Below are 24794 nucleotides of genomic sequence, written 5' to 3' on the forward strand. Positions count from 1 at the left end.
TTAAGTGATATCTCATTGTGGTTTTCATTTGCATTTCTCCTGGGGGATTTCAGAACTTTCCCAGGAAGGAAATCCTCTTCTCTCATTTTCAAATGGACACTTGGTGGCTAGAGAAACTTCAACTTGCGTTTTATTTTTTTATGTTTTTCATTTTAAACAAGAGGTTTATTTAAATAACCAGATGCTGAACTTGAAGGCGGAAATATCCAGGATTCATTTTTATTTTTATTTTTTAGAGTCCTTGATCCCTACTTAACGATGGGTTTCGCTATGTGCAACAGTTATTATACATACAAAGAAGTTATAAAATTTCCTTGGTGTCACAGTAATAAGTAAAGAACACTAAAATTCTCTGGGCAGTCTAAAAATGTATGCAAAACCTTTTACATTGTTGGGTTTTTTTATTTTGTTCTTTGGGGGCTTGTGTTTGTGTTTGCTGAAGTAGTGAGAGCAAAGTAAAAACTGGAATATAGAGATAAGAGCTGAGGGAGCAGCCACTGGTGGCGAAAAGGAATCTCTTCACGGTATTTTCCCATTACATCTCCATCAGGTGTCTTCTGAAGCAGACCACTGGCCCTTTAGTTAAAAAAAAAAAAAAATGCACCAATATGTTTGTGCATAGGGACAACACATGCTTTATGTGCAATAAAAGAATAGAGAAGGGGAAAGTGAAAGAATAGAGAAAAAGACACTGTAATAGCACGTGGTGGAACCAAATTGCTGGCCACGTGGAGGACAGTGATACTTTAGTGGCTGGATGTGGAGTCTGTGCTGTAATTCAGGTAATGAAGTGTGTAAATGCACATGCATACAGAAGATTCTAAGGGCTGCTACGCCCCCCTTGGGGAACAGTGATATGTCAGTGAGTGAGTATGGCCATGCTGTATGCATGTAGTGAAGTATCTAAACTCACGTGTATACAGCACTTTCTGAAAGTCCCACTTCACCTCAGGTCAGGCTTCCCTACCCCAGGGCAGGGGGAGGGCACCTGGTGCACCCCGGGGGGCTTCCTTCTTGGAGCTGCCCTGCCTGCTTAGGCCAGAAAGGCCCAGCTCTAGCAGCCAAAGAGACCCTGGAAATATTCTTCTGGAGGGTCCTGGACCAGGAACATCTGCAGGGGTGCAGGCCCCCACTTGCCTCTTGGGCCAGGACTGGAAATCTCATCTGAGGCACCCCGCTGGGGAGGGGGTGAGAAAGGGTGCGGGGGCTTTCTCAGTAGGATTTAATACTTTCTGCAGACAGACACCCTTCCTGGTTTTCCATCCAGCAAGGGTAAGTGCAAGCCCCGTTTTATTTTTTTTTTATTTTTTTTAATTTGTTTCATTTTAGACAAGCATATGCTGGATTTGGAGTATCTGGGAAGTATCTGGGTTTTTTTGTTTTTTTTTCTTTTAAGAGTCATTTAGCCCTATGGAAGGACCTGTTTGCCCTGTGTGTAACAGCTACACAGAAAAGTTATAGAATTGTCCTTGGTTTTACAATAATATACAAAAAAGCATTAAAATTCTCCAATGTATGGGAAGATTATTATGTTTTTATTGTTGTTAAAGCAGGAAAAGCAAAATTAAGTCTTGGAATTTAGAGATCAAAGCCGAGTGAGCAACCTCTGGTGGAGAAAGGGAGTCTCTTCACAGAAACAGTATTTTCCCCCCATCTCCACTGGATGTTCATCAATACAGACCATCGTCATTTGGTAGAAACTAAGTAACTAAAACAGCAATACACATGTGCACCTACACCAGATACTCTGAGTACAACAAAGGAACGGGGAAGGGGAAAGAGAAAGAACAGAGAAGAGGATGCCGTACCAGTCCGGGTGCCGTGGAAGCATCCTGGGCTTTTCTACGTTAGAATGTCTGCTTGGTCTGCAGGAACAGAGTTCCTGGGCAAAGCAGCAGGTTCCTTCTTGGTGGACATTCCTGTCTGCTGCTGGAACACATCAGTCGTGTCTTTGTCCTCCATTTCCAGCTGTCTTGGTAAGTCTGTTTCATTGATTGGCTGCTTGTCAAATTGGAATCTCATCTGCCCTGTGGACAAACCATAAGCTTCCCCTCACTCACTAAGGGGTGTGTACCTCTTCCCCTTCCACTACACTCCAGAACTGTCCTACCGACCACCTTCAAATTCATGGGATCATTGCTTTTTTTTTTTAATTCCTTTATTACATCATCTCCTAGGGAATGAGAGCTTTATCTCTGTAGGGACCTCAATACAAGCCAGATGAGCAATAATTCAGGGAAACATAGCTACTGCCCACCTCCCTGCCCATGATGGAGACAGGAGAGGAGAGAATGAAAGACAGGGCCCCAGAGGCTGTAGTTCTGGCTTGGTCTCTGTGATCCTGGGCAAATCGCTCCCCTCTTCAGTTCTCTGCTGCCTATGAATAAGAGGGTTGGATTGTCATCTCTAAAGTCATTCCCACCTCTAAACCCAAACATTTCCAGAGCGAGTGATCTCCATTTTAGGCTACAGAGCTACCCAGCAGCACCTAGCCCAGGCAGAGGAACTCTGAATACGAGCGGGTGGCAGGCTGGAGACAGTGTGGACAGGTTGCAGCCAGCAGGCAAGAGACTGAGTAGACACCGAGCAGCTCTGGGAGCCTTCCATCAGCCTCCAGCATATGCCACAGGGCAGATGGGGGCATGGGGCACACTGGCAGTCTGTGGTTCCCTCCACCCCTAAACCTTGAGGCATCCAAGGCAGACAGCTAAGGACTACCCACAGACTAGCAGGGGAGAAATTGTGCTAGGGATGGGATAGAAAAACTCCCCAAAGGACAAGGGTGAGGTGGGGAGGGGCCAGCTGCCTTCCGACATGCTTTTCTGGTGCCAGGGGGTGGTGAGAGGAGGAAGCTCAGCCTGACAGCCAGCTGGTTGCTGGGGCTGGTGGCAATACCAGGAGGAAGGGGTGCCCACTGCAGGCAGGGTCTCCCTAAAGCAGGTCAGGTGTTGGACAGGGGCATAATATGTGCCATCCTCACTAGGGTGTGTGCTGGATATGGTTTCTCATGCAAGGGCAGGTCAGTCTCTGCAGGCTGGAAGAACTGTTCTACCACCCCTTTGGCTCTGGGGAGAGACGTACATCTTAGAAGACTTGCCCCGAGGTTTTAGGGACCTCAGTGACCAGCTCCAGGGGAATAAGTGCATTTTTGCTTACAAGCCTCTGGTGGCTCACCTCTGTTTCTACAGCCATCTCTCTTGAAAGTAACACAGGGGCTGCCTTTTCAAACACTTTCTTGCCTGCAGAGGGACAAATATTGTCATCTGTGTGCAGGGGATGTGGCTCTCAGAACTAGGACACAAAGGGCCGGGCACGGTGGCTCACGCCTGTAATCCTAGTACTCTGGGAGGCCGAGGCAGGAGGATCGCTTGAGATTAGGAGTTCGACACCAGCCTGAGCAAGAGCGAGACCCCCGTCTCTATTAAAAGTAGAAAAATTAGCCCGGCGTGGTGGCTGGGGCTTGCAGTCCCAGCTACTCAGGAGGCTGAGGCAGGAGCATCGCTTGAGCCCAGGAGTTTGAAGTTGTTGTGAGTTAGGCTGATGCCACTACATTCTAGCTCAAGTGACAGAGTGAGACTCTGTCTCAAAGAAAAAAAATAAATAACTAGGACAGAAAGGTCCCCTATAGCTTGCTTCTGTCAGTGGGTGGTCCCTCAAGGGAAGGTGTGGAGTGGACACTCTTCTGTTTCCTCTCTTGGCTTTCCCATTTGCAGAGAGGCTGAGTGTGGCCAGCAGCGGGTGTCCCCAGAGCTCCAGGCCCTGCTGACTTGTCCATGAGAGCGTGCACTCTCTGAGCCTGCCTTGTGGTTGGGCGGGCTGGCAGGGAGGGGGCAAGGCGGGAGGCCCTCCTAGGCAGGCAGCCGGTGGGCACCTGATCTCCTGGAAATGGAAACACACAAACACAGGTGTCATCCTGCTAGAGACGCCCATAGGCATGTGCTCCTCCCCTCCCCAGCTCTCCCAGAGTTCTCTCCGGTTAAGATACTTATCACCTTTGCAAAATATTAAGACAAGCTAGTCCTTCAGGTAGCTTCCAGAGAGTTCAGACTTTCTCACAGCGGCTCAGAATCAAATCCGAAGCTATAGCGGCCTGCGAGGTCCCTCCTCATGGGTGCAGGGGTCCCAGGGAGCGCCCGCCCCTCGCCCATGCGCCCCTTTCCCCCCAGTGTAAAATGCGGACAGCTCCTGGCTGAGCTCTGTCTGAGCCACCCCGTCCTCCCTCCTCGCGCCCCTGCCACTTGGGAGACCCCACCGGAGTCGCGCACTGCACTGCCCATCACAGCCCTGTCACAGCCCTCCTGGCCAGGGCCTTGCTCCCGGAAGAGGGTGCTCCGCTCTTCCCGCCGCCTGCCGCTCGGAGGGCCTTGCGGTGGAGCAGATGCAAAGCCTGCCTCAAACCCTCCGGGAAGGAGAGGCCGACGAGGTCTGCCGCCCAGCTCACTCGCCCCGCTGCCGCCGCGGCTGTGGCCTGGAGGAGCCGCCCCCGAGCGGCCCGTTCCGCCGGCTCCGGACCGCGAGCCGCCCGCTGCAACCGCGGCGCCCTTTCTCTGCTCGCCCAGTGGCCGCCGGGGAACGGGCGAGTGAGCCGCAGTCTTGCCCGCTCACCGGGAAGATGCAGTCAAACACGAACAGCAAGGATTTGATGCACTTGGAGCCTCCTTTGACTGGCTTGGTGCGGGACGAGGGCGTGCGGCAGGAACCGCTGGGATCCCGCGCTGGACAGAGGGGCCGAAGGGTCTGGGCTGGCCTCCGGCTGCACTTTTCAAAAGTTTAAGTCTTTAAGGCTCACAGACCCGCTGTGGCGCACCCCGCGCCAGCAGAGCCGCCCTTCCCTCTGTCGCCTCTTCCCCCCCGCTGTGCCCTGTCCCCACTGCGTTGCCCTTACCCACTTCCCACCATCTTCCTCCTTCCCCCTTTTGCCTTCCAAACGTCCTGGGGCTTTCCAGGCCACCACCCTCTGCCGCTTTTACCTAGGGGTCGAATGGCGGCCTCGCCCCTGCGTTCTCCCTGGTTGAATCTGGGCGCCATTGGGTGCTCCGGCTGACGGCCCCTCACCCAGGCCGGCTGCCAGATGAGGGCTCCTCCTGCTTTGACCTGGGTTTAAAGGGAAGCTGCCTGGCTCTATTTCTCCCTTGGACGTCTCCTTGCAAACCTTCCCTCATTCCACTGCCGTCAGTGTTGACTCAGGCTCTTCATTGGCCACAGTGGAACCTGAAGTCTCTTCAGCTGCAACTTCCCAAAAGAGGTCTGGAGTCTGCACCAAACCAGCAGCAGGAGCAGCAGGAGGAGGAGGCGGCAGAGATTTACTCAGTGGTTTTAACGCTATTCCTAAAACAACAGCAGTAGCAGCAACAACAACATAACTGTAGTAAAAATGATAATACTTACAACAATGATAAATAATAATAGTAATTATTGACAGGCTTAGTTTATATATAGATTTATTGTTCATAATGTTCTATAATTTGCTTTTAGTGATATATATGTTACTTTTGCCAGAAACCTCAGAACCCCAAAATACCCCAAGTGTGAAATGAATCTCCCTTATGGACCTGTGCTGCCTACACGCAGCCCTCTCACCACTCCACCCCCCAACCTTCAATCAATCTCACTGACCTTCCGAGGCAACATAGTAGCCTTTGCACTTGTAGGATCTGTTCGGGGTCTTGGAAAACAGCTTTGCCTTGTTAGAAATCAAAGGACAGCTTCAAGACATATTCAACTGTTTGGCTCAATCGCAGTAGGAGGAAATGTCTTCTCAGCAGATCTATCTTTGTGTCCCTTGCTTTCAGAGTAAGAGGTTGTTTCAGCCACAGTAGCTCAATTTAGTCTGTGTCAAAAATCATAAGTAGCCTACAAAGACCAAAAAGGGATGAAAAGAATTTGCACACATGTGGAGCGCACTATACATGCTTTTGAATTTCTCCTACAATGAGAAATAAATTATGATGTTGGGCCTTGATTTCCTCAACGCAGCTTTCAGCCATTTCCCCAAATTATTCCAAGTCCTTCCAAGGTGCTTCAAAAGCATTCTCTGGAGGGATTATTCCCAATGGTAAGAGTACTAGATGGATGAGAATCTCAAAGGAGTCCTGCTTCTATTGCAGAAGAGTCACTCTCCAGAACCTCGGAGAACTAGGGGAGCTGCATGAGCAGTGTGGTCTATGGAGGTACATGGGCTTTGGAATGAGGCAGAGTTGATTCTGAGTCCTAGCCCAGCTGCTCAGTAGCTGCAGGGCTTTGGAAAAGTTCCTTGATTTGAAACAGTTATATAAACCTTGTCTGCAAGACAAGGCATAATAATACTGATGGCAAAAGTGTTAGCAATTCTTCATCCCTCCCTCTATCCATGACCTTTGCAATGTGCTTTTACAACTCTTCCCATCAAGAGGTGAAATCTGTTTTTCAAACCTTGGATCTGATTGGCCTTAGTAGCTCTGGCCAATAGAAAGCTGTGAATATGACTTTGTGCCAGTTTGGGGCCTGGGTTCGAAGGTCTTCAGTGTTTCTGCTTTTTCTTTCAGAACCCTATCATCTCCATGAAAATAGCCATGTTAGCCTGCTGGAGGATGAGCTACTACAAGGAGGAGCTACTATAGGGAGGAGAACAAAGGTGCCCCAGTGGACACCCAGCTCACCCACAGAAACAGAGACACCTATTTGATTTTACCTCCTTTACCTCATCTGGGGTCCACACATGTTAATTAGGTAATTTGTTGATTGAATGTGGCTGTCCCCTAAAAGGGGACTTCTTGACTGCCTCCGAGGTAAGGATAAGATTGTTGGGAGCTATAGGGATCTATTTCCCCGGGTTGAGATTCCACATTGACAATCCTCTGACAAGATGTGTCTTTCTTTCCCCTAACTGTAGCCCCAGGCCAGCCTGGTTTGTGCACCCTCTGAGTGGCAGCCCAGCCCAATGTGGGTTATGGGACTCAACTTAGTTCTGGTTAAGTTTTATATAAACATTCCTGTTCCTATTTTACCTGATTCTTCTAGATAAAATGTCTAGGAGAAAGTAGAGAGTGACCAGAATAAAGGTGAAATTATAGGTATTGGGAGGGGCCAAACCAATTCTGTGGATGTAGAGGAAGGACAAGCTGAACCCTGAGGAGTAAACAACTTAGAGGCCAGGAGCTATGGGGAATGGAGGGGCATTAATAACCTTTTGTCTTTCTGAGTCTTCCCTAGTGAGGCCCAGAGAAGAGTCCAGGAATCACACTGGGCCAGGACAGGGATAGTATTAGTTAGACCAGATGGTGTGGCAGGGGCTGTGTGTTCATCTTCTACTTTTGGTCTCCCTCTCCACCCTTAAGAATCCACTGGGACTGTTCCATCTCTCTTTGATGTAGGTGTGGAATTCTAGAGAGGAGCGTGCACTCTCAGTGTCCAGTTGTCTGAGGCCACAGTTGCTTTATGTGATGGAGAAGTATAGTTTTTTTCCTGAAGAGACTTAGTACCCCATAGCTGCACTTAAGCTGGACTCTATGGAGCACTGATTCCACTTTCTCCTTCCTCTGTGAGCTGGGCTCATCCTTCAGTTTTTTCTACAACCTAGAGATGAATCTATATTTGTCAGTATTCAGGTAAATCAGACACACAAATCATGTAAGAGCCTAGATTAGCCCCCAGCACAGCCTGATCCTTGCCTTTTTCTTTTCCCACTTTACTAAATTAATTATGTTGACACAGAATACCCTGTGAATGGAGCCTTTCAGGAGAGACTTCAACATTGTACTTCTACAGAAGCTGGTGGGACAGGCTGGGGTCCCAGTGAGGATCCAAGCTTCTAGCCACATTTTTCAGTTTATCTGTGTGTGGCAGATGGATCCAGGAAAGATCCTAAAGCCCTGGAAGGGATTATTAAGAGAGGGCATGATCTGGTAGATCGGAATGCTATGACACGTGTTCATAACGTCATCAGTCATCTTCTGAGTCAGATTCTCAGGGTGAAGCCTGTGCGGTAGGGCCACAGACAGTGCGTGCCTGTGAAGCCTCTGATGAGGAGTGAAAGATGAAGGTCTGGCTCAGGGCCAATCATCTGACGGAACATGATGCTTCTGCAGATGTGAGATTCTGTGCCCTTCCTCAGCAGAGCACCACTGAAATTTTTTGAGGACCATGCATAAATAGGCCTTCTTTTTGGAATTTCTCAAACAATAAAAGAAAACATTTTTATGCACTTTCACACTGAGTATTAGAGTAAGCAACTTAAGTGAAAATGTCATAGGAGGGAACTCTGGGGCCCTGTTCATCCCCAGAAACCTAAAAAAAAATCCTGGTACAGCCTGTTAGAATTAACCTTATCAAAACTTGATTTTTTTTTTCCATACAGATTCATCTTTCATGGGGCCTTTATTTTGTTATAGGTTTTGAAGAATTAATCAATTATTTTTACCTTTGTGATAGAAACATCAAACTTCCAAACCCTAAGTGTTAATGATGTCATCCCCACCATAGCTTTTAATTACTTATTAACTTTCTGCTATGGGCTGAATATTTGTGTTACCCCAAATTCATATGGGGAAACTTAATCCCCAGTGTGACAGTATTAGATGTGGGGCTTCTGGGTAAGTGATTAAGTCAGGGTCCTCGTGTAATTAGTGCCCTTGTGAAGGAGGTTGAAGGGAGCACCCTTGTCCCTTCTGCCATGTGAGGATACAGCAAGAAGCCAACAGGGCCCTCACCAGACACCAAATTTGCTGGTGCCTTGATCTTGGACTTTCCAGACTCCTGAACTATGAGCAACAAATTTCTGTTGTTTATACAGTACTTAGTCTAAGGTGTGTTTTTTTCCCCCATAGCATGCTGAAGGGACTAAGACACTTTCTTGTGCACATTGGTCTATTTCTGAATTTTTAGGTCCACTGATCTATGGGTCTTTTCATGAATTAAGATGTCTCACAGGGCTGGCAAACTATTTTTTTTTTCTTTTTCAGAGTTTTCTTGGCTATTCTTATTTGTGTCTTCATCTATAAGATTTTTTACAGTAACATGCCTACCTGCAATACTTAATGGCATCTGTATTGGAACAAATTAAAGTTATAAATCACCTAAGAACAATTGATATTGGTAATATTGAATTTTTCTACCTAAGAACATGATGTTATTTTCCATTTGTTTATGTCTACATTCATATATTTTAACTTTCTATGGTTTTTCTCATATGCTATACACATTTTATTAGATTCATTCTTATGTAGTTAGTTTTATTTTATCCTATTAAATAATAAACTGAGGCACGGTAAAAGTTTTAAAGAGCTTATTTAACTCAGAAGCAATTCTGCCTGCAGTCAGGGCCGGCTGCTCCTTAAACTTGCTCTCATGGGCCCCGGGTGGCCAGGCCGTACAGCACGGAGTGTCTTTGGCCTGCTGTCCAGTCCTGCTCTCTGGCAGTGGCCTTCGCTCGCCCCTTCCGCACCCAGCTCCGAGGCTCAGGCCCGGGTGGAGAGGTTGTCGCCTGCCACAGTGAGCAGGCGGCAGCGGCTGCTTCTCCTTGGTTGCTGCATGTCTCTGCTCCTGCTCCACGGCCGCGCTGCTGCACGCAGTGTCGGCCCTTGGTGGACACCAGGTCGGGCGGCGTCTCTGGACGCGGCCGCTCTACAGAGCCGTCTGCGTCTTCCTTTACTGAAAGATGTGGGAGAGGCTACTTGTGTTTCATAGACGCACTAGGAGCATTGTGAGTCTGATTCCTGGGCAGGAAGAGAGGTTGGGGTGTGACCCGGCTATGCAGGGTGACCATCAGCCTGGGAATCCTGCCTGATCTACTCCTCTTACCTCCTCCTGACTTCTGATGTCTCTGTCCTTCTCTATCCCATAGGCTTAGACACTAGGTGGAATGTGAACTTAGGTTAAGGGTATTGGATACTCTTTCTCCTACATCTCAGTGGAGATCTTCTGCCAGATATATCCCCAAGTCTTTTAAGTATTTCATGTTTTTAATACTACTGTAATTGAGATTTTTTAAAAATTAATTTTTATTATTTATGGTTAGTGATTAGAAAGATAATTAGTTTTAGGATTTTTGTAGATGTTATCATATTTAATGTGTGTATATAGTTGAAAAATAAAAATTCAATATATTTATGTCATATAACATGATTTAAAATATGCGTACTATAAAATAGCTGATTTTAGCTAAATAGCAAATTCATTACCTCCTATGTTTTTCAGTTTTTTGTGGTAAAATCACTTAAAATCTACTCTCAGCGATTTTAAAGAATGCAATAGATTGTTATTAACTATAGTTCCCATGTTGTACCCTAGATCTCTTGAAGATATTCCTCCTCTCAAACTGAAATTTTGTAGCATTTGACCAATATCTTCTCAACCCGTCTCTGTGATACCCGGGTAACTAACATTCCACCCTGCTTCTAAAAGTTCGACTTTTTTAGATTCTACATGTGAGTGAGATCATGTGGTATTTGTCTTTTTGTTCCTGGCTTATTTCAGTTAACATAATGTCCTCCAGGGCCATCCATGTTGTCAGAAATACCAGGATTTCCTCCCTTTTATGACTGAATAATATTACATTCTGTATCACATTCTTTATTTATTCATTCATTGAAGGACACTTACGTTGTTTCCATACCTTGGCTATTGTGACTAATGCTGCAGTACACATGAGAATGGAGATATCTTTTTAATATAATGAGTTTATTTCCTTTTGATATCTACCTAGAAATGGGCTTACTGTATCATATGGTAGTTTTAATTTTTAAAATTTTAAAACTTTTATTTTATAATATTTTGAGGGAAAATTAAATTATAATTTTTAAGGAACTCTATACTGTTTTCCATAATAGCTGTACAAATTTACATTCCTACCAACAGTATGTAAGTATTCCCTTTCCTCCACATCCTTGCCAACACTTGTTATCTTTTGGCTTTTAATAATGGGCCTCCTAAAGGATGAAAGGTGATATCTCATTGTAATTTTGACTTGCATTTCCCTGATGAACAATGTTGAGCACATTTTCATATATCTTTTGGTCATTTTTATGCCTTCATTGCAAAAATGTCTATTCAGCTCCTTTGCACATTTTTAAAATAGGGTTTTTATTATTATATTTGCCTTTGAGTTGTGTGAGTTTCTTATATATTGTGGATATTATTCTTTATCAAATATGTGCTTTAAAAATACTTCCTTCCATTCTGTAAGTTGCCTTTTCACTTTGTTATATTTCCCAGCTCCCTCTCAAATTCCTTAACAACTCCCTAACATATTTCCATGTGTCTGTATCAAGCTTATTCTGTCGATTTTCACCGGAAAGTGGATTTATATATGCTAATATTCCCCAACAACTACTATATATAGTTTTTCCTTTGATGTGTGCATTGAAAACCCATCACCAGGCCACGTACAATGTCTGACACCTTATTTCTACTCCAGCTCTGCCCCAGGCACAGGCTTTTCCTTTTTATTAAAATCTCATTCTTGCCAAGCTAACTCCACAGAAAGTTTCACTGATCAGATTGCTCAGAGAAGCTTTCCAGTACTTCCAGATTCTTATAAGCCACACATGTTATAAGTCCCTGGCCTCTGAACTTCTCCAGTAAACAATTAATAAAAAGAACACAGGCTTGTTGACTAATAATTCAATTGGTGATTGCCATTTGACTACATTATAAGCCCCATGAAGACAGAGGCTCAGTCTGCTGCTCAGCATTTTGTTTTTTTCATTGCTCAGTATAATGCTTAAAACTCTGAAAAATTGAATAGAGAAATCAACTTCTGGAATTGTTGAATGCAAACCATAATAATCCTATTCTCTGCTGCAAAATGATGAAAATATTAGTAAAACAACTATAATCAACCATTTCACAAATCTGAAAATTGCCAAACCCACAGGAAAAACATCAAAATTATCTATCCAAGAGAAACTACAGAACTTTGTTAAGATAGCAATATTTGTGGCATTTTAACATGGTGGTGATTCCATCAACCCTCCCGCTCTAGATCAGTGGAGAGCATGGACCTCTTTTGCAGCTCCTTTAAAAACCCCCATCTGTCTTTACCCTCATGTTCCCTGCAGCACTCCTCATAGCAGCCAAGATAGGAAACAAACAAAATGTCCTTTGGCAGATGAACAGGTAAAAAAAAAAAAAAAAAAAGTGGCATATATACACAGTGGAATGTTATTTAGCCATAAAATAGAGGAAAGTCTTGCCATTTATGATAACATGGATGGAGTTGAAAGACATTACGCTGAGAGAAATAAGCAAGGCACAGAAAGAGAATTATTGTGTAAAATCATTTATACATGGAATCTAAAATAGTCAAACTGATAAAAGCAGAAAAAGGATGGTGTTTTCCAGGAATTGAGAGGAGGGGCAAATGGGGTGATATTGATTAAAGAATACAAAGTTTCAGTTATGCAAAATGAATAAATTCTGTGATCTAATGTGCAACTTGGGGATGATAGTAAATACTGTATTGTGACTGGAAATTTGCTGAGGGTCGATCTTAAATTTTAACACGCATACAAATGGTAACTATGTAGAGGTGTTATATACGTTAATTAGCTGAACAGTGGTCATCATTTCACAGTGTGTAAGTATATCAGAACATCAAGTATGCCTTAAATACATACAGCTTTTGTATGTCAATGATATCTCAATAAAGCTATTGGACCAACAAACATAATATCACTAAAGGACAGTCAATATTTTGTCCACACTAATAGCTACCCAGAAAATCTCCATCCCCAGGGTACTGTGGATGTTTGGTTTAACACAGCTCAGATGAGCATTAAAACATATGTGCAAAAAAATTTGTACATGAAAGTTCACAAAAACATTATTCCCAATAGACAAAAAGAAGAAACAACCCAAAGTTCATAAACAGACTTTTAAAATGTATATCCAAGCAATGGTATATGATTCCACATGGAAAAAGAATGAAGTATGGATACATGCTAAAACACAGATGCACCTTGAAAAGTTATGTTAAGTGAAAAAAGCCAGTCACACAAGAGCACATACTGTGTGATTCTACTGACATGGAATATCCTGAATAGGCAACTCTATAGAGACAGAAAGCAGACTTGTGGCTGCCTAAGACTGGAGACGAGGGCAGGTGTGGAGTGACTGCCACTGGGTGTGAAGTTCCTTTTGTGGGTGAAAAAAGGTTCTAAAACTAGATGGTAAAAATGTTTTCACAGCTCTGTAAATACACTAAAAAACAAATGAATGGCATACTTCAAAAGGTAAAGTTCTATTATATGTGAATTTTTAATATATCTCAAAAAGCTGCTAGAAAAAAGTAAGTAAAAAGTAACTGCACATTGTGAAAACAAAAATAACTTTTTCTGCTCTATTACCAAATTAGGGCATTGGGCCTTTAGTTTGCAGCAGGCAGAGCAGTGTCAGGATGTACGGTTGTCTTGGTCCATGGGAACAAAGTGGCTGACAGTTGGGAAACTAATTAATTAGCACAGTGATGTTCACCAGCCACCATCTGGGATCATAACAAAGTACCGCGTGAACTGTAAGGAGCAGAGGGTGAAAAAAGTTACAAAGGAACCCAACCGAATAAGGATTCTTTGGGTGGCCCTGGCTTCAGGAGAGCATCTGAGAAAGAAGTCTGTCCTATAAATGTGTTGGACCCACTGCTTGTGTCTGTACAGGATGAAAACCACAGGGCCACTGGTCCAGATCCTAAGTCCAAACCCAAAAATACTAGGAAAGGCTAAAAAACTTACCAGTCATGAGGAGTCACTTCATAACTCCTCATACAAGTTACTTCAATTACAGACAAGTTACTTCATGACTTTGTTATGAAGTACACAAGAACAATATCCAGATCCTTTTGCTTTGTGGTGACTGTACTTCTCCATTTTCCAGAATAATATATACAAAATATATATTTTAAAGCATTTGCAAGCTCTAGCCAATGAGGAAACTTAGGCAAAGACAGAGTAAAATACTCATTTGACTTCCATCCCAGTAAGTTGCCTGAATCAGAATTTAAACCCAGGTTGTTTGTCTGTCAAGAAATAATTCTTACTCCAAATACTACACTCACAAGGTTTGTATGTTTCCTTGATCTAGAAATGAGATTACAATAGAGCCAACCATCAATATCATTGTAGAGTATCGCTGTGAGCTATGCTATGGGTTCAGACACATGAATGAGACATAAAACACTGCAGGGTACTTGCTGATTATGATCATATTGTGATTCATTTAATAATAAATGAAATGATAATAGTTAATGACAATGCAATCATTATTAAATTATACTCCAGTATAAGACAAATACGTAACAGTCCATCCAAAATGTATGGAAATAAGTGCATTGAATAATTACTGGAGAGATTCATAATGAGACTAGAGGTGACATTGCAACAATTTTTAAAGCAGAAATTGTTGAAGGCCTTGAGTTTTTTTCTGCTATCTGAAACCCAAGATAACAATGTAACCTTTTTCTTAAAGGTGTCTTCCATTACTTCAACAGAGAAAATAATCTCAGCATAATCAATAGACAACAGAGGTTTTCTGTCAAAACAGGAAAGCACATAATACACCCAGCATTAGAGAAAAGATACTAGCATTCTAGTCACTGCCACTCAGATACATGGTTTCTATACAGCAGTTGATCATTGTATTATAGTTCCATTTAATTATTATGAAGATTTTATACCAACATTTTTATTTTCCTGAAAATTGTGTCCATGATTTAAGTGGAGATTAATTTCAGAATGGTAATCATAGAAAATTTAAGTATCAGCTTAAATTTACTAAAATAAACATTAACTGCCATCCCTATGGATTCAATTATATTAGGAGATGACAGGGATCAGTGTCTAGGATCACCAGTCTATTTCCAAGAGGTCATCTGTTGCCTCAGGAATTACTTTTCCATCCTGAGTATATTTGGCACTGGACCAGTTTTAAATTCAGAATAATGCCTTTTCCAGACATGAGCACTTACACAGACTCCTGATAAGAGTCTCCCTTACAGACTCTGCCTCTCCTACTGAAATCTAAAATACTCCCCTTACTCCTTCTGGGCTCGGTATGACGGTTTGGGCAGTCAGTGTATATGTGGAAGGGAAGGCAGGAAAACCCTGAAATAAATTCTTGCAATTCTGTGACCTCACTTCCCCACAGAACTGCAATTATGGTTTCATCTGTGGTGGCAATGACAGTGCACACTTGTCGCTCCAGAAATTAATGTAACTATATTAGAGACAGAAATGGTGCCAGGAGTTTTACAGGGCTTTGCCCTGAAGGAATATGTGAACGTCTTAGTTTGCATTATCGAAAGCTGTTTCACCTCAGGAGGGCATCTCAAAGATCAGTGGCAGCTGCTTTCCAGGATGGCGCTGCGAGATTCTCAGACCTGTAGTTCTGACTTGCTTTGAAAGGCAAAGCAGGTCTGCTAGGAGCCACAGGATGAGAGCTGATCAAAGAATGCCCGCCCGACAGACAGACACCTGTGGCTAAAAGCAATTAGCCCAAGCGACAGTTCCTGCTTAAACTCCTGACTACCTGTCTCCATCCACGATAACTTGATAAAGAAAATATGGAGCCACTATATCTCTGTTTAATCCTTCTGTTAAGTGATAAATTTACCTTAGAATTTAGAAGTTAGTCTTTGAAAGATTTTGTAACCATTTGTTCACGTAGATAGAGCTAGTTAAGGGATCTAAAGAAGCCTTTTGAAAAACTTTTAACCTAAGACGAACTACATGTTGTTATGTAAATCTGTTACCCCTGGCACTGATCACTGTACCTATAAATACCCATGTGAAACTTCACTCATGGGCTTGTGATTGACGGAGAGATCCAAGGACCCCTGAGTATCCCGCTTTTGTCTATTATCTTTATAAATCTATAAAACTTTACCTTCGTCTCTGTGTATTCTTTTATTTCCATTATTTTCCTTTTTCTATTATTTTCTTATCCTTTGCGACGACCTCTACCCAAGGGACCCAATTTTTTGCCGGGAGCGTAGCTAACTCCCCACACACACTAGTGGAGTTGAGACTATATCTGAAAAATTCCATCTTTGTCATGAATACCCTGAATAATTGCAAGTTCCTCCAATCAGCATCTGCACGGATACCATGAGAGTGTTTGGGAGAGGTGCTTCCTTTTCCATGGTCATTGGAGGAGACAGGATGTCATGTGGAAGACAGTAGGAGATGCTAAGGTCTGACACGAGGGACTGGCAGTGAAGCATGTGTTGTGCACTGGACGATGTGCTTCCCTGAGAAGGTCTTTTACCCAAAATCTAATACTTTGTGAATTCTTGCTCTCCTGTGATGCCCCTTTATTTAAGTTATGGGAAGAAAAAGGAGGTGACACGATGAAACTAACAAAGTTGCATCAATGGGTTAGATGTAGAAAATTGAACATGGTATCATAAATTTATACTAAAATCATTAAAGAACAATTAGCAAAACTCAATGTACATTCATTTGGAAAACAAGATGATATGGAAATTTTCTAGGAAAATATTCTTTACCAATATGGACCCCTATTTTGATTCAAAGTCTAAACATAATAATGTCCATAGAAGCAGAAAAGTCTATAAAAGAGGCTCTCACAAATAAAGATCCAGGATCAAGTGGTTTAACAGAGAAATTCCATAGTCATTTTAGATATCACATAAATCAGAGCTTTTCACAATTCAAGAACATTACAGTGGAAGTATATGGAAATCAAATGGAACACTAATAACAAAAACTTCTAAAAATTGTACAAAATAGAATATTACAGAAAAATTTCATCTCTGCCTACACATAGAAACATGCAAGATAAAATACTAGCAAAGAAATCCTAACTGATTAATAAAACAATATATAGTGACAAAATACATTTTACACTTGGAATTCTAGAGTAATTCCATATTAGAAAATCCACTGATAAGGTTCACCATTTTCATAGAGATAAATATAACAGTCATATGATCATGTTTAGAGATGCAAAAATGTTTATTTAGGAGAATTTAGCATGCATTACTGTTAATTTAAAAGCATCAAAATTATGAATTGATAGATCTTTTCAAACTAGATGTTGGGGAATTTCCATGACAGTTCTGCTTAAAACCTCAAAGCAGCTAAGTAGAGCAAGTAGGTAGAATATGCACCAGCTACCTGAAACCACAAAACAGTTAAGCAGAGTTATAAGCCTGTCATGACTGTACTGCTTATTGTAAACCTATCATAACTATACTGTTTGTTATAAGCCTATCATAACTGTACTGCATGTAAAAACTGCTATCAATTGGCTAACTTTTAATCCTTTTACTAATTGGTTAACTTTTATGCTTGTGTATGTTATTGGATAAGATTAACCCCCGCAAAAAATATAAAACCTGACAAAAACCAAGAAGAGGTACTCAGAATTTGGAGACTTGTCTCCTCTGGGCCCGCTGACATTAAAAAGTTAAACATTAACTCTCCAACTCTCTGCGTGCCGCTCGGTTATTCCCCTGGGACCGGTCACTATAACATTTGCCATAACATAAACAAAACAGTCTTTTTCATACTCATGGAAAACATCAGGGAGATTCCTACAATTTTGCAAAACAATATTAATAGTATTCATGAAATTTACAATGACCCTTATCCAAGGCAATTGAAAAAATGAAAGCAAATAGGTAAGACTCAATTTGCAGATGATATGACCGTATATTTGGAAACACAAAGGAGTTGGCAGAAAAAAACCTAATACAAAAATAAGTTCAGTAAACTAGTACAATATAACATTGATGCAAAAAACCTACCAGTAGTAGCCTTTTTTTAAATGGTACTAAAGCCTTTATTTACTGTAATAAACCAAATATATTCACAATTTATACAAATGTTTAACCTTCAACAAAAATTCAAAAAACATTTCTCAAGATACAAAACTAGGAAGCAAGTTCATTGGAGACACTGTTGATCTCCAAAAGACAGATTGTGAAGTGAAGTACAAGGAACAGAAAGGTAATCTCTCACTCTGGCAAGGAGGAATGCACAGATCATTCAGAAAGAAAAGAAGAGGTTCTAACACAGGTCAGCAGATTTCTTTCCTCAGTCCTACAATCCTAGGCCCCTCTGTCCACTTGACTTCAGGGTTCCAGTTGGTCTAGGCAGAGAGGTGACCTTCTGTTGATGGACTTGTCTCTCCTTTGTAGATGCAAAGTAGTTTCTTGTCAAGGTTTAGAAACAAGTGTGTGTGTGTGCGTGTGTGTGTGTGTGTGTGTGTGTGTGTGTGTGTGTGTTTATGTACTTATCATCCACAGAGATGTCACAGCTGAGCACTAACAGGACTCTTTGAACTGAAATATACTAGCTTCACAGGCAGTCTGCCAAGCCTGGAGGAGGTTGTCTTTTTCAGTACTCACAAACTACTTATGACAGTAAGCACACTTCAGGGACAACACACAGCTCTCATGGAGGTGCATCTGGCACTTGTCGGGCTTACTTACCTGCATCATCTCTACGTTGCTTCTCTCCATGCCCGCAGCCAGCCACTCCCTGGTGGGGCAGTGTCTCAGGGGGAACATCTGGGAGGTGAAGTCATCCTGCTGCAGCTGCTGTCCCTTGCACAGGTCCCAGGACTTGACCATGTTGTCCAAACCACACTTGCAGAGCTTGGTGCCATCATTAGAAATCATTAGGGATGACAGCTTAGTTGTGCGTGTGTCTAATGAGGACCCTTCTTCTCCGTGAGCAATCATTGTCCATTTGCCCCAGGACAGAGGAATAGACAAAAATGGACCCCCTCTTTAAACACGGTCTGAACGGGGACCTGACCAGCCCCAGCTCAGGGTATGCCAGCCCACACAACATTTCTCCCCAGATGAGCAATGCTACTGCAGTGGTGGCCTGTGGGCGCTCCCCCATGGTGGGGTTCCATCCTCCCCCTCACATGAGAGTACCTACCGTTTGGACGGTAGGTAGGAATCCCTGGAGGTAAACTCGCATACTCCTTCAGCGTTACTGCGCAGGGTGAGATGCAGCCTTTTCCTTTTCCCCTGGTGCCCTCATTGGACCCGGAATATCGCAGCATGCTGACCAGATGAACCCCCTCAACCATGGTGAGGTGGCGTGCATGGTGACCATAAGAAACCCCACGACACACTGTACAAGAATGGAAGGGGCTGAGTCCAAGGTCTGCTTCTCCTGCTGCAGCGGCAGCAACTCCGCGCTGTGGGATCCGCACAACCTGAGGCTGGTGAGGCGATTCCAGGCCACACAGACAGAGTCAGCGCTGGGACGCTGCGCGGCGTCTGGATTTCAGAACAGGCATGCTGGCTTTGTCAGGCAAGCTCATTTCTGTGGAGTTCAAAGAAAGGGAACCTCCCGAGGAAGTCGTGGAAGCTGGCCTGCTAGAAGCCTCTTTCTTTGGCAGGCGATGTTTGTCGATTCCCTTTTCCCCCAGGCAAATGGACAGTGATTGCTCACGGAGAAGAAAGGTCCTCATCAGATATAACCGCAACTAAATTGTCATAGCTTTTGTCACCAACACTGTCATAGTGGCTGGAGTCCTTATCATCCGCCTTCCTTTTCTTAATGTCGTTGGAAAATTCAGGCCCATTTCTGCATTTGTCTGTGTCTTTTAGACTGTCTGATCCCGGGAAGGAATTGCTTGTGCCCGGGGCTCCGTCTCTCCATCGCAGTGCTTCTTGTCATCTCCTTGCCAGGTGAGACTGCCCACTCAGAGCGCCAGCCTGTGCAAGAAGGCCGGCGCTGTCCCCGCGGGGAGGGATTGCAGGAGGCTGAAGTCCTGAAGGGTGAAAGAGTTAGCAGTACTGGGGGGCCGTTGCCATGAGAAAGACGCTATGCTTACAACTACTGGGGCCTGCTGATTGCATTCAACCCTGCTATGCTCACCTGTTTGGCACGCTGGACAGCCTGGGCCACCCGTTGTTGATGTTCCTGAGGCGGGAGGATTGCTTGAGGTCAGCTTGAGCAAAATAGCGAGACCCTCGAAACCCTCGTCTCAACAAAAAATAAGAAAAAAAAAAAATTAAGCGGTCGCGGTGGTGCCCGGCGGGGTGGCTCAAGCCCCTAATCCTAGTGCTCCGGGAGGCCAAGGCGGAAGGATCTCTTGAGGCCAAGACATCAAAGTTGCAGAGAGCTATTGTGAAGCCATTGCACTCTAGCCGGAGCAACAGAGTGAAACCCCTAAAACAGAAATGGGATGACGTGCGCGAATTATATTCAACCTCTAGGCGGTCTACTTAGGCACTTCAGTGTTTACTCCATATGACATTTCATAATACGTCACCTTGCTTCTGCCTTTCTGTCTTTTCACTTGCCAGTTTCTCACAGTCCATTTTAGGGCTGTAATACTGCGCCTGCGGGAACTGGAACTCGTCTTTAATCTGCGGAATGGCGAACTTGAAAATCTGGTGCAGAGTCTGGGGGGACTGGGTGCCGGTTCTGAGGGACACATCGCTCTGGAAGTGGCCGCGACTCCGTTCGCCCAGCAACTCGATTTTCCGCTCAATTTCCAACTTTAATCCCGCCGAGGGACATAAAGTCGGGAAGCAAGACAGAAACGGGGAAGGTGAGGGGCGCCCGCAGCTGCTCCTGCTCCCGCTCGCTTCTGTCAGGTTCCCGCCCTCAGGGCCACACCGCAGGGGCCCCGGGCCCAGTTGCTGCAAGGACCAGCGCGGAGACGCCCGCCCGGGGACTGCGCTCGGAGCCTTACCTCCAACCCCAGTGCGCTGACACCGGCGCACCCCTCCGCGACCCGCGTGCGCGGCGTCGGTCCTGGGTGACCAAATCCAGGCGGGCTGTTTTTCTTTGCGCTTCTCCCGCTCCGGGTTTTCCCAAGCGGCGGCGGACGAAGTGCAGGTGGCGCGGTGGCTTCAGCTAACCGCACACAAAGAAACCCGGCGCTTTCGGGGCGACCCCCGCGTACCCCGCTGCGCCTTCTGCCTGACGCTGTGGGCTCCTGGGACGTGGCTGAGAGCGAGGTCGAGGCCGCAGCGGAGGCTCCAGGCCGGGCAGCTAGGGGCGACGGCGCGGGGGCAGGGCGGGGCGCTCGGCAGGCCCAGCGCTACCAGCGCTCGGTGTTCTCCACAGTTGCACAAACGCTCCGGGTCCTACCGCTGCTCCGCGGAGGGCAGTTCGCAGCCTCCGCTGCTCTTCGAGCCCGGGGCGCGTCGGGGCTCCCTGCCTCGCACGCACTCGCCCCGCACGGCCGGCTTGGTGGTTCTGGACCCTTACTCCGAGCCCCTCTTCCTCGGTCTTCTTCACGATTTCCCTTCGTCTGCCCCTCCGCAAAGGGCGCTCCATCCTGCTACAGAGTTCTCTCAAGACCCGAGGGACGACACCCACGAGACGGTGGGGAGAAGAGCAGCAGCGAACTCCGCGGCTCAGCCGCCCTCCCGGCGGGCAGTCTCCCCACGTGAGTCCGGAGTAGTCACAGCGGCGGAGATCCCGGCCAGTGGCGCCCGGCCGTCCGAGGGCTAGAGTGGCGCAATCCGCTGCCTGGAGGATGCGGGGCACAGGGTGCCCGCCCTTGCTGTTCCTGCTGCTGCTCTAGCAGCTGCCGCTCCCACCGTGCGGGTTACACCGACACCGGGTTTCCCGCTCCGGAGGTGACCTGTGCCGCCCCGCTCGCCCCGCGCCGGCTGGGGGTGTGAGCGCAGAGCCAGCCGACAGTAGCCTGTGTCTAATACACAGCATTGATGGGAACAGTGTGAGACGGATGCAATGAAAAAGTAAATATGAATAAATTTTAAAAATTAAAACAAAATTACCTAGGAATAAATTTGATGCTGAGTGTGCAAATTCTATATGAGCAAAAATAATTAATAAAGCATTCCTGAAATATATGAATGAAGACTTAAACGAATGGAAAGTCACATCCTGTTCTTGGATAGAAAAAATAATATAAGGAGGTTATTTATCCTTAAGCTAACTTCAACATCGTATTTGATCTCTATTTATAATAGAGTGTCAGTTTTTTTTAAAAAGCTGGCAATGATTTTTCAAAGTTCATGTGGAAGAACAAAAATATAAGCATAGTCAGCATTCCTGGTAAAGAAACATAATGAGGGCTTCTAGTTCTGCAAGAAATTAAAACACATTAAAATATTCTATAATTAAAGCAGTGTGGTGTTGATGCAAAAACAGGCTAACAGACCAGGATGGAAAATTCAAAAATATATCAAAATGTATAAGAGAAGTTGTGGAATAAAAACTCCTGATGAGGAGACTTTATTAATACTTTGTGTTTGGTAACTGTATGTTCCTATAAAAAAGATGAAAATTGATTCATTCTTCACATGCTAGAGTAAGATAAAGGATAAATAAAGAAGAAATTTAAATGGTAAAAAATTGAAAACATACAAATAATAGAAGAAAACATTGGTAAATATTTCTACAAGCTGTGATAATAAATCTGGCCTATGACTCAAACAAAGAAATATTGATAAAAGATTGATAAAGCACACAATATAAAACCAGAATATTGTGCATGATAAGAAGCACAATAACTCAAGTAAGGAGGAAAATGCTAAAGGGGACATCGGTTTGCAACTTTCATAACAGACAAAGGGAAGCACACATGTCTGTTTGTTCCAGAAAATAAAGTCTCAAAACATATAGACTCATCATGGCACAAGGACAAAGGAACCAATGTGAACGATCCCTCCCTGACCTAAGACAGGACAATTTGAGCTTAAATATAGATACAGGCTACAGTGTATGGAGTCCCATCAAATACACACAAAAATAATGTTACAAAAATATCATTTATATATTTTCTTTGCTGGGGCCACACCATCATTATTATGACAATTGATAAAAGGAAGAACCAAGCTTTTATCCTTCCTTTTCTGATAGGCTAGCTTTTGTTTTTATCTTTTTCATTTGGATATTTTTTATTTTCTGTTTTCAGCATGGCTAGAACATAAAAGTTATTCCTCACCTATTGTACTTATTAACAAAAAATCTACAAATGGTCATTTATCACTTCCATAAAAGCGTCCATCTCTGGCAAAAGCAATACCAGATCTGTGTTTTTTCTGTTAAAAGACCAACAAAATAAGAAAAACCAAAGAATGACCAAGAACTAGTCAATAGAATAATCCAAAAGAAAGAAAATAAAGATCGCTTTGAACTTAATGCCCAGTACCATCTGTTGAATCATCTTCCTCTTCAAGAATTAAAAAAGCATCTTTTGAACATGGTAAAAAACAGGAGAATGATTTGGACCTTTTGAGCGAGTTTATTATGCTGTGATATAAATATAAGACTCGCACCCCAAAGCCTGAAGTCACAGATAGTGATGAAAAAGATGGTGGGTAATTTAGTAATATTTTGGCATAGACATGATATAGGCTAGTTTTCAATGTAATGAAGAACTCACGAGGAAATACAGTTCTTAATAGAATGAGAGCTAATACATGCAGAGGATATATTAATAATTAGAAAACTGCTATTTTACATCCCTCGGTGAAATAAATGAAATCAGGAAATATTAATCAATAATGCCAAACAATTATATGAAAGGAAAGGCGGACATTTCCTGGACCCATCGATCAACCTTTACATAAATAAAAGTGGGAAAGCCAGACAAGTACATGCACACCTGCTGTCTCAATTGGGATGTGCTGAAAGCTAAAAATACAGAGTGACTTCCAAAGATTTAGTAACCCCCCCAAAATTCATTAATAATATTATATAGATCACATATTTAAACGGTAATATTTTGGACATATTGAGTTAACTTATTACTATCAATTTTACGCGTTTCTTTTTTTTTTGCTTTGCTACTAGAAAATTTAAAGTGACAGTGGCTCACATTTTATTTCTCCTGGACAGTGCTGCCTAGAGGATCGCCTCCCTTTTCAAAACTCAGACTGCAGGCCGGGCGCGGTGGCTCACGCCTGTAATCCTAGCTCTCTGGGAAGCTGAGGCGGGTGGATTGTTTGAGCTCAGGAGTTCGAAACCAGCCTGAGCAAGAGCGAGACCCCGTCTCTACTAAAAATAGAAAGAAACTAATCAGACAGCTAAAAATATATAGAAAAAATTAGCCGGGCGTGGTGGCGCATGCTTGTAGTCCCAGCTACTCAGGAGGCTGAGGCAGAAGGATTGCTTGAGCCCAGGAGTTTGAGGTTGCTGTGAGCTAGGCTGACGCCACAGCACTCACCCTAGCCCGGGCAAAAGAGTGAGACTCTGTCTCAAAAAAAAAAAACAAAAAAAAAAAACAACTCAGACTGGGCAGCCTCCTCCTCCAAAGACCAGAGACTATGAAGGTTATGAAATCTGAAATTTTAAAATAATTGTCACTGTATTATCCCAATTTAAAATATTATATATATTATTCATAAACGGATATAACTTAAAATACAAGGTTAAATGAGAATGTTCCCTAGGAGGCTCCCGGTCCAAGAGCTATAACCAAAAACTTGTCATTCTGGGCTTACTCAGCCTCGTGTGGGATTGCATCTCCTGTCACTCAATGCGTGAGGGGGCGGGCCCCGAAACGGTATCCAATCAGGAGCACCGGGGTGGGGACTGTCTAATCAGGCGCGCAGCCGGAAAAGAGGAGGGGCTTCGTGGTCTGGTTGGGCCTTTGTCTCTCATTTCCGGATGTTGGCTGTACAAGTCCATGTCCACTGCTCCTTCTCCTTCTTTCTGGGAGGTCCAGGTGGCTGTGCCGAGTCTCTGTTGCCCTTTGTCCCGAAGGCACTGGAAGGCCCATCGGGAGGACCCTCAGATACGTCGCAAGCGGGAAATGGTGAGTGTGCGGAGCCAGGTGTCCCGACAGGGGGGAGGAGTGCTGGTTGGAATTGGCCGAACTGGCTGTGGCGTGACCCGGGCCTCCCCAGTGAG

General features: G+C 44.1%; 1 pseudogene; it reads right to left on the bottom strand.

Annotated features, from left to right (window-relative positions):
- Positions 1-9322: 9322 nt before the first annotated feature.
- On the bottom strand, positions 9323-21245 carry LOC105815616 (annotated as a pseudogene).
- Positions 21246-24794: the final 3549 nt, after the last annotated feature.

The sequence above is a fragment of the Propithecus coquereli genome, unplaced genomic scaffold (genome assembly GCF_000956105.1).
Source record: "Propithecus coquereli isolate 6110/MARCELLA unplaced genomic scaffold, Pcoq_1.0 Scaffold340, whole genome shotgun sequence".
Lineage (NCBI taxonomy): Eukaryota > Metazoa > Chordata > Mammalia > Primates > Indriidae > Propithecus > Propithecus coquereli.